The following is a 12,674-nucleotide window of genomic DNA, read 5'->3' on the forward strand; positions in this document are numbered from 1 at the left end:
TATTTTTGACCGCCTAAGACAAGTTGCACAAGATACAATGTGTGCTCTGATTATTGGTAAGGCTTGAAGGTCAAAGACTATGACCTAAGACAGACACAGTCATCTGACTTGTTGCAGAAACAACTGTATTATTTCATTAATTTACGAAGAGGGAATGGAAAGGACCCATAAGTGGGAGTTCATTCCATCTTGCCAGTGATAAATTCAAAAGAATGTTGTGTCATAAGTAGAAAATCCCTTACAAGTTATTTACATAGCATTCACATATCCTGTTTGGTTACCTCATTTACTCCTGTTTCTTTGTTCTTGATGTGAAGCTCGAGTGATTTAGGGATTTACTAATTTCACTACCAACTGGATTATTTCAGATTTTTCAGTGTGCCTTCTACTGTACATTAGTCAGAAACAAATAATGATCATTTCAACCCTCATACAAATGTCTGGAGGTTTTTATTCACTCCACTCCTCCATCGTTTCCTTATGGAGATTATTTACAGGTTGGAGCATCCATTCATTGATATAACATGAGACAACATACTTTCACTGCATTACCTTATCTTGTAAACAAGGAAATAGAGCCTTACAAAACACAGCTTAATTCAATGTATTAGGTGAAACATACAGTTAGAGGATTTAAATTTACTGTGCTTTATACAGCAAAGTGAAGAATTTACCACACACCCTGATGTTCTTTGAACAGAGTAAGTAGGTAAATCCACTTTTCTTTTTTTATGAGACAGGGTTTCTCTGTATTGTTTTGGAGGCTATCATTCCAGCCCGGCCTTGAACTCACAGAGATCTGCCTGCCTCTGCCTCCCGAGTGCTGGGATTAAAGGCATGCACCACCACCACCCGGCTTAAATCCACTTTTCTAGATGCAGTTATAGAATAGAACATATACTCAATGATTCACTGAGGAGTAAATATGATAGCAGTGGTGCAGTAGCACAAAGCCCATATTCAAAAGTGGAAACTTCATTTCTCAGTTAGGTGGCATATTAGGAACAAATCATTTCGGCAGGACTATTAATATTCTCAAATTGAGAACTAAGTGGATTGTATTGGGAGTGGACAGTATATTGATCTGTAGAAGTGTGTAGATGTAAACACATATGTAGATAAATCAAAGAAGAAAGAACCTAACGCACAGACTCTAAACAAATTTGAATCCACTGGTTGGAATTCTAGGATTTGAGAAATCATGACATTTCTCTCATTTTGGACAGGTTTTATCCAGCATGGAATTTAGTCCCATTCTTTTTCCTACTACACTTAGGATATCATCCCCTGATGCATTTGTTTATTCCAACCTCAATTTTTTTTCAAATGAAAACTTTTTAACTTTACTCTTGTGGACAAATTATCCATAGAAGACTTCGTCCCTGAGATCTTACTGCCTGCTGTTTTCATTGAAATTTTGGTGCCTCCAGCTACAGAAGCAAACGTACAAAGGTATTTTCTAGCTTGTTTATTCACCTCAGATGCAGAGCCTGAGGGAAGAAAGAGGTCTAGAATTATCCATGGCAATGGATGAGGTATAAGAAACTACTTAAAGTGATTACTTAGACTCCCTCACTCATCAACAACGCTCAAAGTACATGTGGACACAGACGCATAAGCTAAGTATGTACATCCTGGACAGTGTAAGATCGGGATCCATCAAACTTATATCTGGACAGACAAGTATATTAGTAGTATATTTTCTTTTGGTTATTGTTTTCAGGATCTTGCTTAATCCCTGTCATGTATGTGCCTATAGTGCTTCTCAGTGTTACTTTAGAATCAAAGACGATTTTCATCATAAAGGAGATGTGGGCATTGGTGTATTTTCCCCATTCATACTTACTATACAGGCAGCAAAATTCTACACTCGAATGTGCCATACAATTTTAATGACATTTATATACAGTAAGTATCTTTATTCATTTATCTTGTTTCAGACTTCATATTATATATGACACAGGATATAGATATGTAATTTCCATTCTTATTTTTTACATGAAAAATGAACATCTAAATCAAAACCCATTATTTACTTGTGTGTTACTCTTAATTTCAATTTTCTCAAAAAATTCAAATAAGGTGGCTTACAATGTATTGATTATTGCTTTCCAAATATGATATGTGTATTCTTGCAATCTTAGAAAGCCATGCCTTCACAGTCTCATTTCTCATATTAGGTCTTCAGAAGAGGAGTTCTTTTATAAAATTTGACTTGGGTCTTTGTGGCAATCTAGAACTCCATACATATTCCTGTGAAAAGAGGTTATTCTTAGAAATTCTCATCCTACACAGGGATATGATGATAGAGTCCCAAGTATGCATGTGCTAGATGTCACTGATTTAGAAGTAAGCACATCAGATTTAGAAGCTGGATTTTTTCTTTGTTATCAAAACATCTCTGCCTGTCATCAAGATTTTCTCAATTAAATTAATTATATGCTAATCTGTTACTCTCAGACGAATTTTTCTCCTACAAGATTGTTCTGTGCATTTCTAATAAATATTTATCTTCTTTTCATGGGAGTGTTATTTTGATACATTGATGTGATTTCAATTGTCAGAAATAAAATCCAACTAAGTTTGTGGTAAGGAAATATGTTTGTAACTACAAAAGGTTAAGAGTGTATCTTTCCCCCTTTCCTTTCTGTCCTCACAATTTACCATGGTACAACACCATATCAAAATTTTTATCATACAAGTTAGAGTACCAAATCTTTATGTATGTCATGCTAAAATTTTGTAGGTCTTTATTACTGTTTGAAAGTGCATATATGTTTTCAAAGAGGGAATTGCCATCTATATAAGTCTCTGTCCCTTTCCATCTTTTCAATTGTTTCTACAATTTTACATGTTTAAAGATAATCATCTTAATCATGAAGATAAAAAAACTTATAAGCTGTGGGCAGGAATTTTGCTCCACAACGTAGATGTTTGTGTGGTCAAAATTTCTAAATGGAATTAAGATTATTGCTATTGGAAGTGTTCATATAATATGAGGTATGAACATTAAAGATACATCAATTTCAATATTAATGTCAAATATATTTTAGGAGGAACAAGGCTTAGTTTATTAGACTGCACATGGAACAGACTTTACAAAGTGTTTTTACCACATATTTTCCAAAACAGGCATGCACAATCATGCCTGTGTTCACACATGCATGTGAGACAATATCCGTGGAAGGCAATACACACTTCCAACGATATAAGTGCAGGGATCAAACTCAGACCATACACAGCGCTAAGATTCTTCAATGTTTTGTTAGTTTGCATGTTCACACTCTGTTGTTTCGAAAATTTGGTTAAATGTTTGTCTATCATGTTGATTTTCTCAAAGAACCAACTGTTCGTTATATTTATTCTTTGTACGGTTTTCATAGTTTCTACTTAATTGATTTCATTCTTCAATTTGATTAATTCCTGGCATCTACTCCTTCTGGGTCAGTTTGCATCTTTCTGCTCTAGAACTTTCAGTTGTTCTGTTAATTCTCTAGTGTAACTATTCTCCAGTTTCTTCATGGGGGCACGTAATGCTATGAACTTGCCTCTTAGCTATGCTTTCAAAGGGTCCCATAATTTTGCCTATGTTGGCACTTCATTCTCATTGAATTCTAGGAAGCCTTTAATTTCTTTTTTATTTCTTCTTTGAATTGCACCAGGAATGGTGCAATTGCACATTATTCAATTTCCATGAGATTGTAGAGTTTCTGAAATTTGTGTTGTTGAATTCTAATTTTAATGCATTGGGGTCTGATAAGAAGCATGAAGTTATTCCAATGTATTGTACCTGTTGAGGTTTGATATGTTGCCAAGTATGTGGCCGAATTTTGAGAACGTTCCATGACCTCCTTCATAACTTTTTAAGTCTTTTTTATTTTTAAATATAAATTAGAAACACGGTTTCTTTACATGTCAATCCCAGCTCCCTCTTCTTCTCCCTCCTCTCCTCCCATGCCCACTCACCAAACTCACCATCTCCCTCTCCCAATCCCCACTCCTTTCCCCAGGGAGAGTGAGACCCTCCATGGGGGTTGTCCATAGTTTGTCATTTCATCCAAGGCAGGGCTTAGGCCCTGTCCCAACTGTCCAGGCTCCTTCTTATCTTTTAATTTATTTTATTTTAATGTCTAATTTGATAGATATTAGGATTGATACCCCTGTTTGTTTCTTGAGGCCATTTGATTGGAAAATCTTTTCCCATCCTTTAACTCTGATGTAGTGTCTGTATTTGAGGTTGAGTTATGTTTCTTGTATGCAAGAGAAGGATGGGTTCTGTCTTCAAATCCATTCTGTTAGCCTGTGTCTTTTTATGGGTGAATAAAGACCATTAATATTAAGGGATATTAATGACCACTGAATGCTCATTCTTGTTTGTTTTGAATTGTGTTTGGTGGTGGAATTATGTGTGGATTTCCACTTCGTTTATCTTTTGGCTGTTGGTAAGGTGGGACTACCTATTGCCTATGTTTTTTTTGGTTGTAGTTAACTTCCTTGGGTTGGTGTTTTTCTTCCAGAACTTTCTGTAGAGCTGGGTTAGTGAATATGTTGCTTGAATCTGATTTTTGTCAAGGAATATTTGTTTTCTCCATCTATAGTGATTGACATCTTTGCTGGATATAGTAGTTTGGCTAGCATCCATGGTCTCTTAATGTTGATAGAATATCCATCCAGGACCTTCTGTCTTTCAGAGTTTCCATGGAGAAATCAGATGTAATTCTGATAGGTTTGCCGTTATATGTTACTTGACATTTTTTTCTTTGCTGCTCTTAATATTCTTTCTTTATTCTTTATATTTGGGGTCTTGATTATTATGTGACATGGGTTTATGGTACCATATACTTTGTGTTCTATAAGCTTCTTGTACCTTCATTGGCATGTCTTTCTCTAGGTTAGGAAAGCTTCCTTCTATGATTTTGTTGACTATGCTTTTTGTCATTTTGAGATGATTTTCTTCACCTTCTCATATATTTACTAGGTTCAGAATTTCCTATATTTCCTGGACATTTTGTGTTAGGAATTTATTGGAGTTAAGCTTTTCTTTGATCGATGAATCTATTTCCCCTAGTGTATCTTCAACACCTAAAATTCTCTCTTCCATCTCTTTTACTCTGTTAGTTATGTTTGCACCTTTATTACCTGACCATTTGCCCAGCTTTTCTATTTCTAGCATTTCTGCAGACTGTGCATTTTAAATTTAACTTAGGAACAAGCTTGTTTCACATGTTAATCTCAGGCCCTCTCCATCCTCTCCTCCCCAAGCCTCTCGAACAATGTCCCCAGTCCCCCATCCAATCTCCACTCCAATCCCCATGGAGGTTGAGGCCCTCCATGGTGGATCTCCAGAGTCTGTCGTTTCATACAAGGCAGTGCATAGGTTCTCCCCCATGAGTCCAGGATGAGAGGGTATCCTACATTGCGGGATGGGCACTTAAAGTCTATTTGTATACTAGGAATAAATACTACCCAAGGCTCCATAGATTACCTAGACCTCCTAAATGACACCACATTCAGGGGCTCTGGGTCAGTCTCATGCTTTCCACACAGCTATAATTCTGGGAGTCAAGAGCTAACCCTTCTTCAGGTCAACTGTTTCTGTGGGTTAAACCAGACCAGTCTTAATTCATTTTTGGTTTTCTTATTGTCTCTATTTCAGCTTTCAACCCTTCCACTGTTTAAATTGTTTCTTGCAATTTTTGCTTTGTTTTGTGCCTCTCTTTCTTACATTTGTTGGATTTTTTGTTTGTTCTTCTATATGTTGCATTTTTTGGTTAGTTTTATCATCCATTTCTTTAAGGGATTTTCTCATATCATCTTCTAGGGCCTCTATAATTTTCATGAAGTTGCTTTTAAGGTCTTTCTCAGCTGCTTCATCTGCATGGTGCTGTTTAGGTTTGCTGGTGGAGAATCTCTAGACTCAAGCAGTATCATGTTGGTTTTTCTGTTGCTGGGTGTGTCTTTATATTATCTCCTATCCATCTTTTCTTCCAGAGGGTGAAGAAGGAATCTCTTCCTCTCCTGGTGGTTATGTGGCCATGGTTCTTTCTGGTGGGTGTGAGCAGGTCCAATATTGTGGTTGATTTCCTCTTGCATGGATGGAGGCAGTCCTAGTACCAGGGTCTTGGCAATCTTTGGGTATGCTGGACCCTGTAAGTATGCAATCAACAGGGTGTAGTACCAAGGTCTCTGGTGGTTCTGCTTAGGGCATCAGAAGGCAGATTGGAAGCAATCCAATCCTTAACTTACCCGTCCCATTGGTGGAGAGTGGGACTTCGAAGCTGGCAGACTTTGGATGGGCTGACTCAGGCTGGGAAGGGAGCTGCAATGCACAGCACCCTTGCTTGGCTACTTGTACACAGATCACCAGAAGGCAAGCTGTAAACAGGCCCAGGCCTATCTATTCCCTTAGGTGGAGAAAGGGATTATGGTGCTGGCAGTCTCTGTGTGGCCTGATTCCCATCAGGATGGGATCCACCATGAGCAGTGGTTCTTCTGCTGAGAACATTGGAAGCTAGGTTTGCATTTGTGTTTCCTGATCATTTACACAGATTTTACATTTCCATAATTCACTTGATTTGTGTTTTGTTTATTGCCCCTATTTCAGAGTTTGTGTCTTGAATCATTTTCTTCATTTTTGATTAAATTTCTTGGTTTTCCTCATGGTATGTTTTTGATATCTTCCCATATTTTGTTTGTCTATATCCCCATTTCTTTAAAGCATTTTTCATTTCCTCTTTCAGGGAATCAATTATCCTCAGAAAGCTACTCTTTTAAGGTGTTTATTTTCTACTTCATCTGTGTTGGGATGTTCAGGACTTGCTGTTGTATCACCACTACTTTCTAGTGATGCCTTATTGCCACTCTCCAAGGTCCCATAAATTGCCAAGGCCTCTTCTCTGACACCCACGTTCAGGGGTGTGTGTGTCTGAATCAGTCCCATTCCAGGCTCTCAGTCATCAGTCTGGGGTCCATGTGTTTCCCCTTGTTTAAGTAAACTGCCTACGTGGGTTTCAACAACCTGGTCTTGATTCCTTTGCTCATCACTCCTCTTTGCAACTGGGTTCCAGGATTTCAGTTCAGTTTTTTATCTGTGGGTGTCTGCCTCTGCTTCCTTCAGTCACTGGATGAAGATTCTCGGGTGGCATATAAGGTATTTATCAATCTCATTTATGGGGGAGGTCATTTAGGTTAGCCTAAATTCCAGTTGGTGTCATTTTTGTAGATCTATGAAGATCGTACTAGTGCTAGATCTCTCCTTCAACTTATAATGACACCCTCTATTATGGTATTTCTCATTCTTGTCTCCTCTATTCTGCCCTGGCTCAACCTTCTTGCTTCCCCGTGTCCTCCTCTCCCCTTGACTTTCCCCACTCTCTTTCTACCATCAATCTCTCCCCTCCCTTCCCTCCTGCTCCCAATCTAATTAGGAGGACCCTCTCTTAGGGTCCTTCCTGCTTCGCAGACTCTCTGGCAATGGGATTGTAGGCTGACAATGCCCTGCTCCATGTCTAAAATCCATGTGTGAGTGAGTATATACCATGTTTTTCTTTTTGTTACTGGGTTACCTCACTCAGGATGATTTCTTCTAGTGTCATCAATTTGACTGCAAATTTCAAGATACCTATTTTTTCTGCTGTGTAGTACTCCATTGTGTAGTATCACATTTTCTCTATCCACTCTTCAGTTGAGGGGCGTCTAGGTTGCTTCCATATTATGCCTATTACAAATAATGCTGCTATGAACATAGTTGAGCAGATGTCCTTATTGTATGAGTGTACATCTCTTGGGTATATGCCTCTGAATTTTCTCATTCTTGATGTTTTCCTTCTAATTACATCTCTAATCTTCTGTATTCTATCTGTATATGTCCTCAAACATGTTCCAACCAAGCCTTTCTGGAAATATAATTATATTGTGGTTAAATTCTATTCTTCAAATTAATTGTTACAAGGAGACCTAATGAAAAACAGCATGTTTTCCATATACCTTACATTATAAATATTTTTCATATAACATTTCTAAAACACATTGTCCCATGAAACCATGCATATTATTATGCAAGTATCTTGTAAAAGATTAGCAGAGTGTAAACATGCAATGCATTTTTGCAGTCATTAGTTTCTCTGGCAGGCTGAATCTCATTACAAAGACTTTAACAATTATCTTGAAATGGGATCTTATCAGTAATCATAAAGGAATCATAAACCCAAACTATTTTGCATGAAAAACAATCATTAAGTCCTACCTCAAAATTTAGCATGCATGTCTATAAAGGTCACAGATGGGTACAAGGAATTAATGATCATCTTTGATCATCTACCAATGCTCACAAAGAAAATATATCTTAATCTAACAAGAGGTCATTCAAAGGCTTTGTTTCAGCTATGGTATACACCAAAACCTAATAGTGCATATTGCAACACCAATATTAAAAGAATTTGAACCATTTGGGATACTGGGAATCAAATGTTTTTCTTAATCATTAACCTGAACTGCCATCTTTACAGCTCCTTTGAAGAAAATCTTAGGCCTAGCTGTATAACTTTCCTAAATTTATTTTCAATCATTAACCTATAATTAAACCAACATTTTTCTTATCAATTTGACTGTATAGCTTAGGAAGAAAACATCTTCATAATAATCCACAAATAAAAATGCTCACTAGAACAGAATGTTTGCATTAAATAAAAACAATATATTAGAGTAATTGGGATCTCCCCATAACCATTCACACTATGATAGATGCCAGGAAAAGATGGCAATTACAACATGTGATGATATAGCAGAAACAAAAGGCATGTGAAGTCTGTAGTCTTAAGGCCATTTCTATTCAAAATTGACTCAAGAGGGATACAGTTCTTGGTAGGTTGATCTTGAAATTCATTTACCACCTACTGCTCTTCTGACAAGGCCACTGGCACCCAATTTTGGAGTTAAAATCCCGTTTGTCTTTTGTGTCATGTGCAAACAGATGAAAATGTTTGGAGGCATCTAAAAGTTTGGGGACTCGACCAAATTCAGACTTTTAAAGACTTGAATGACTTTTCTATTGCCTTAGTCCTGATTAGGGGCTTAATTCTCCTATTTTGTGTGTGTGTATGGATGCACTGCAATTTCTGCAAACTCTGGTATTCAGAGTTTGGAATAAGTAGCTCCACCTAGCAATTTTAAAACATTTCTGTTTGCCTCTGTAATTGGAATCTGAAGAATGGCAGCAATCCTACTGAGACAGGCTAGTGGACAGAACTCTCACCCAGGGGAACTATTCCACCCTCCCTAAGTGCATTCTTAGATTCAGTAGGCTGTTGATGGAGGGCTGACTCCTCAGAAACTCCACATAAGGATCAAGCCTGTCTGAGAAGGTGTCAAGCGACAAATCAAGATGCACTACTTAGTGAGATGGGTGGAGGTAATTATTAGAATGTTTGTTCTCTGAGAGACCCTGAAAAGGAAACAGGAGATGGTTTGGGGACTGTGCCACAAGAAACATTCCACTTTGATTCCTTTGGGGATGGAGATGTCAGATTCCACCAACTCCTAGGCAGAAATTGATCAACGGACATCCTGGTGACATGGACCTTTTGGTTACACACCCCCTATGATATACTTCATCACTGCATTCTTCCTTTCTCTGAAGAAATTGGAGAATGCTTGTATCTTGAGGACAAGTTCTAAGATGTCAGAGGAACCACCAGAAAGTTGTGGGTATTAATCAGAAAATACTGCTTGGATGTGAATTTAAAGCCACAAAAAGTCTCTATTAGTTGGCGTGTGACTGTATTGCATGCTCAGGATCTAAGTCTAGCACTGAGACTCCTCAGAATGAGGTTGTAAGCACAAAATAATCATCTTGGTTGACATATTTTCATTTAAAAAGACAAGCTAGCAAGAAGTAGAACTACAGAAGTCAAAAGCAAGTTAGTATCTTTAGAGACTCTTCCAGGACTATGGACTTAATGGATACAGTCTTTGTTTTCATTCAGGCAGGTGGAGTTATATAGTTGTTGAGTTTGACAATCTGAATGGCACTTCTGTAATGGAATCATTTCCACTAAAATCTGGAGGATACTAAGTTCTGGAATCCAGTTAGACTAGGAGTACCCTAGAAGTTAGTAAGGATGTAGCTTCCAGTCAAATACCAGCTTGATATGTCCATGAATCACCTACATATTGTTTTTACTAATACCATCTTTCCATCAAGTTCTAGAACAAAGAACATATTTCAAAAATAATTTAAATTAAACATTTTATTAATACTTGGAAATTTTGAATAAATATGTCTCAGTCTTATTAATACTTGTCTCTTCCAAACAAATCCTCCATTTTCACAAATTCACCAACTCTCATGTCTTCTTTCTTAATTTGAAGAGAGTATCTTGCAACAGTTGCCATCATCCTCTGGCTAAAGACAATCTTTTGATTCCTCTTCCACAGTTTTCTGATCTTTAAGTGGACAGACTTTATTGTATTTGTGTAAATTGGAGATAGACACCCTGGCTTTGATTAATTCCAATCTTTTTATCAGTTAGGGCATCTTGTATTGAACTTTTTCTGCTACATAAAAAGTATCCTTAAACAGGAGCAGAGCTATATTTATCTGTGGGTATGAGGTTAATTTTAGTTTAAATTTAAAGATTTACTAGTTTAGAAAACTGGCAACGGAAGGTTCTCCTCCAAAATTCATAGTTCCTTCTACAGGTATTTTTCTAAATGTACAGGTACAGTCACAGACATGGCTTCTTTCCTATCCCAACATGACTTAATTCCAGTTAGGTAACAGTGAATTATCCAAGGCTATAAGTTTCATGATTATACCTTTCAGAATTATTTCGCGTTCAGTTTAAATGTGTTGTGATTTATTTCCCTTAAAAATGAATAGACTTTACTCCATTGTGGAACTGGTATGAATTCTGTAAGTGTCAGGGCCAGGCAAATTTAGGAAGGCTTCCTGGTAAATCCAGATTGATCCTTTCATATAATTTCTAACGTGTGTGTCATCTTCAGCAATGGTATGTTACCTCTTTTACTGGAAGGCATGCATGGCATGGGTAGTAGCCTATATCTTAAAGGGAGGTCTCTACACATTCTCTAAGACAAAATTTCAAAATGGATTACATGCCTGACATTAGGTTTGTTTGATTCTTTATACTTTTATGATATTTGGATGAAACCTTCTTTTATATTTTGAGACTTTGACATTAAAATGAGAAATCTCAGAGGGCAAAAATGTTTCAGGTACATATGTGATTACATGAATTCAAACCCCCAGAAAGTTTATTAGTACACAACTGTAACCTAGAAATAATGTGGAGGAGAGAAGTCGGATACACAAGAATTCTTTGAAATAGTAAACAGAGAATATCCATGCATATGCTATGGAAATGATACAGAATTTTTGGAAGGAAAAGTAAAGCCAGAACTGAATGTGGAGGTTTCCTTCTGTCTTGCACTCATAACATTTAATATTCAAATATTTTAACGGACAGTGCCACACACACAGTGAAACACACACACAGTAACACACACACACAAACACACATGATACACAAGTAACATAAAATCACATAGGGAAAATATTGTCAAATATTAAGAACCAAAGTCACCCAGTGATATTCTTTCATTAAAATATTACCTTGTAATGCAGATTAATTTAATTAAGGAATATTTAATTTCCTCTAAATGTAGAAAGCAAAAAGGAAGAGCAATGCAACAGGAAATGTGTTACTTTATGAGATTGTTTTCTTTATTTTCAAAGTCTGATGGGGGAAGTCCTTCAGTGTATATGTAAATAACGCACTATTGGCCAATAGGGAAGCAAGATAGGTGGAACTGGGTATCAAGGAGGATTCTGGGAGGAGAAAGTCACAGTGCAGGAGAAGTAAGAGGTCTGAACTCCTTTATACCGTAAGAGAAGACCACATGGGAATACTCAAATCAGCAGTTATGGGTTAATAATTAAGTCAGAGTTAGCCAAATGAGAAATAAGCAATGGCCAACAGCTTCATAATATAGTGTTCTGTGTGTTCATTTGGGACTTTTCTGCTCTGGGACCAGGCTGGCAGAAAAAAAGGAACGTTACACAATGGCTCCCAGCATTGCTTTCAAGAATTTCCTTGCATATCTAACAAAAGTTTAAAGAGTATTTTAGAAACAAAAGGACAGTAACAAGCACGGCTTCTTGGTAGCAGCATGTTCTCAGGTGGGCTCTGTTTTGCTAGAGACAAGCAAAGACTTGCATGATCAGTGCTGGTGGTAAACTTATGGCTGCCTTCTTGGAAAGACAGCAGTTAAAACAGCCACAGTTGTTAGCAGATAACAGACATATGGCCAAAAACACATACAGATTTATAGTAAAGTCAGATTCAGATGACGTAAAACTTTTAAAAGGTTTACAGTGTGTTTAAGAATATACATACATAGGCTTGAGAGAGGAAATGTAACAGGACCATGGCTGGGCTGTGGTAGCAGACACTCCTTTAATCCCAGTACTCCAGAGGAAGGTGGATTTCCACAGAGAAACCCTGTCTCAGAGATAAAATAAATAAATACATGTAAAAGAAATAGAGTAATAAAAAAGCAATGTAAAGATGAAAAGTACAAAGAGAGTCTAGATACTTTATACTATTGTGTTGCTTTTGAATTGTTTGACTTCTAAGGAAATAGTAACAACTACT

This window comes from Mesocricetus auratus, unplaced genomic scaffold (genome assembly GCF_017639785.1).
Source record: "Mesocricetus auratus isolate SY011 unplaced genomic scaffold, BCM_Maur_2.0 Super-Scaffold_3006, whole genome shotgun sequence".
Lineage (NCBI taxonomy): Eukaryota > Metazoa > Chordata > Mammalia > Rodentia > Cricetidae > Mesocricetus > Mesocricetus auratus.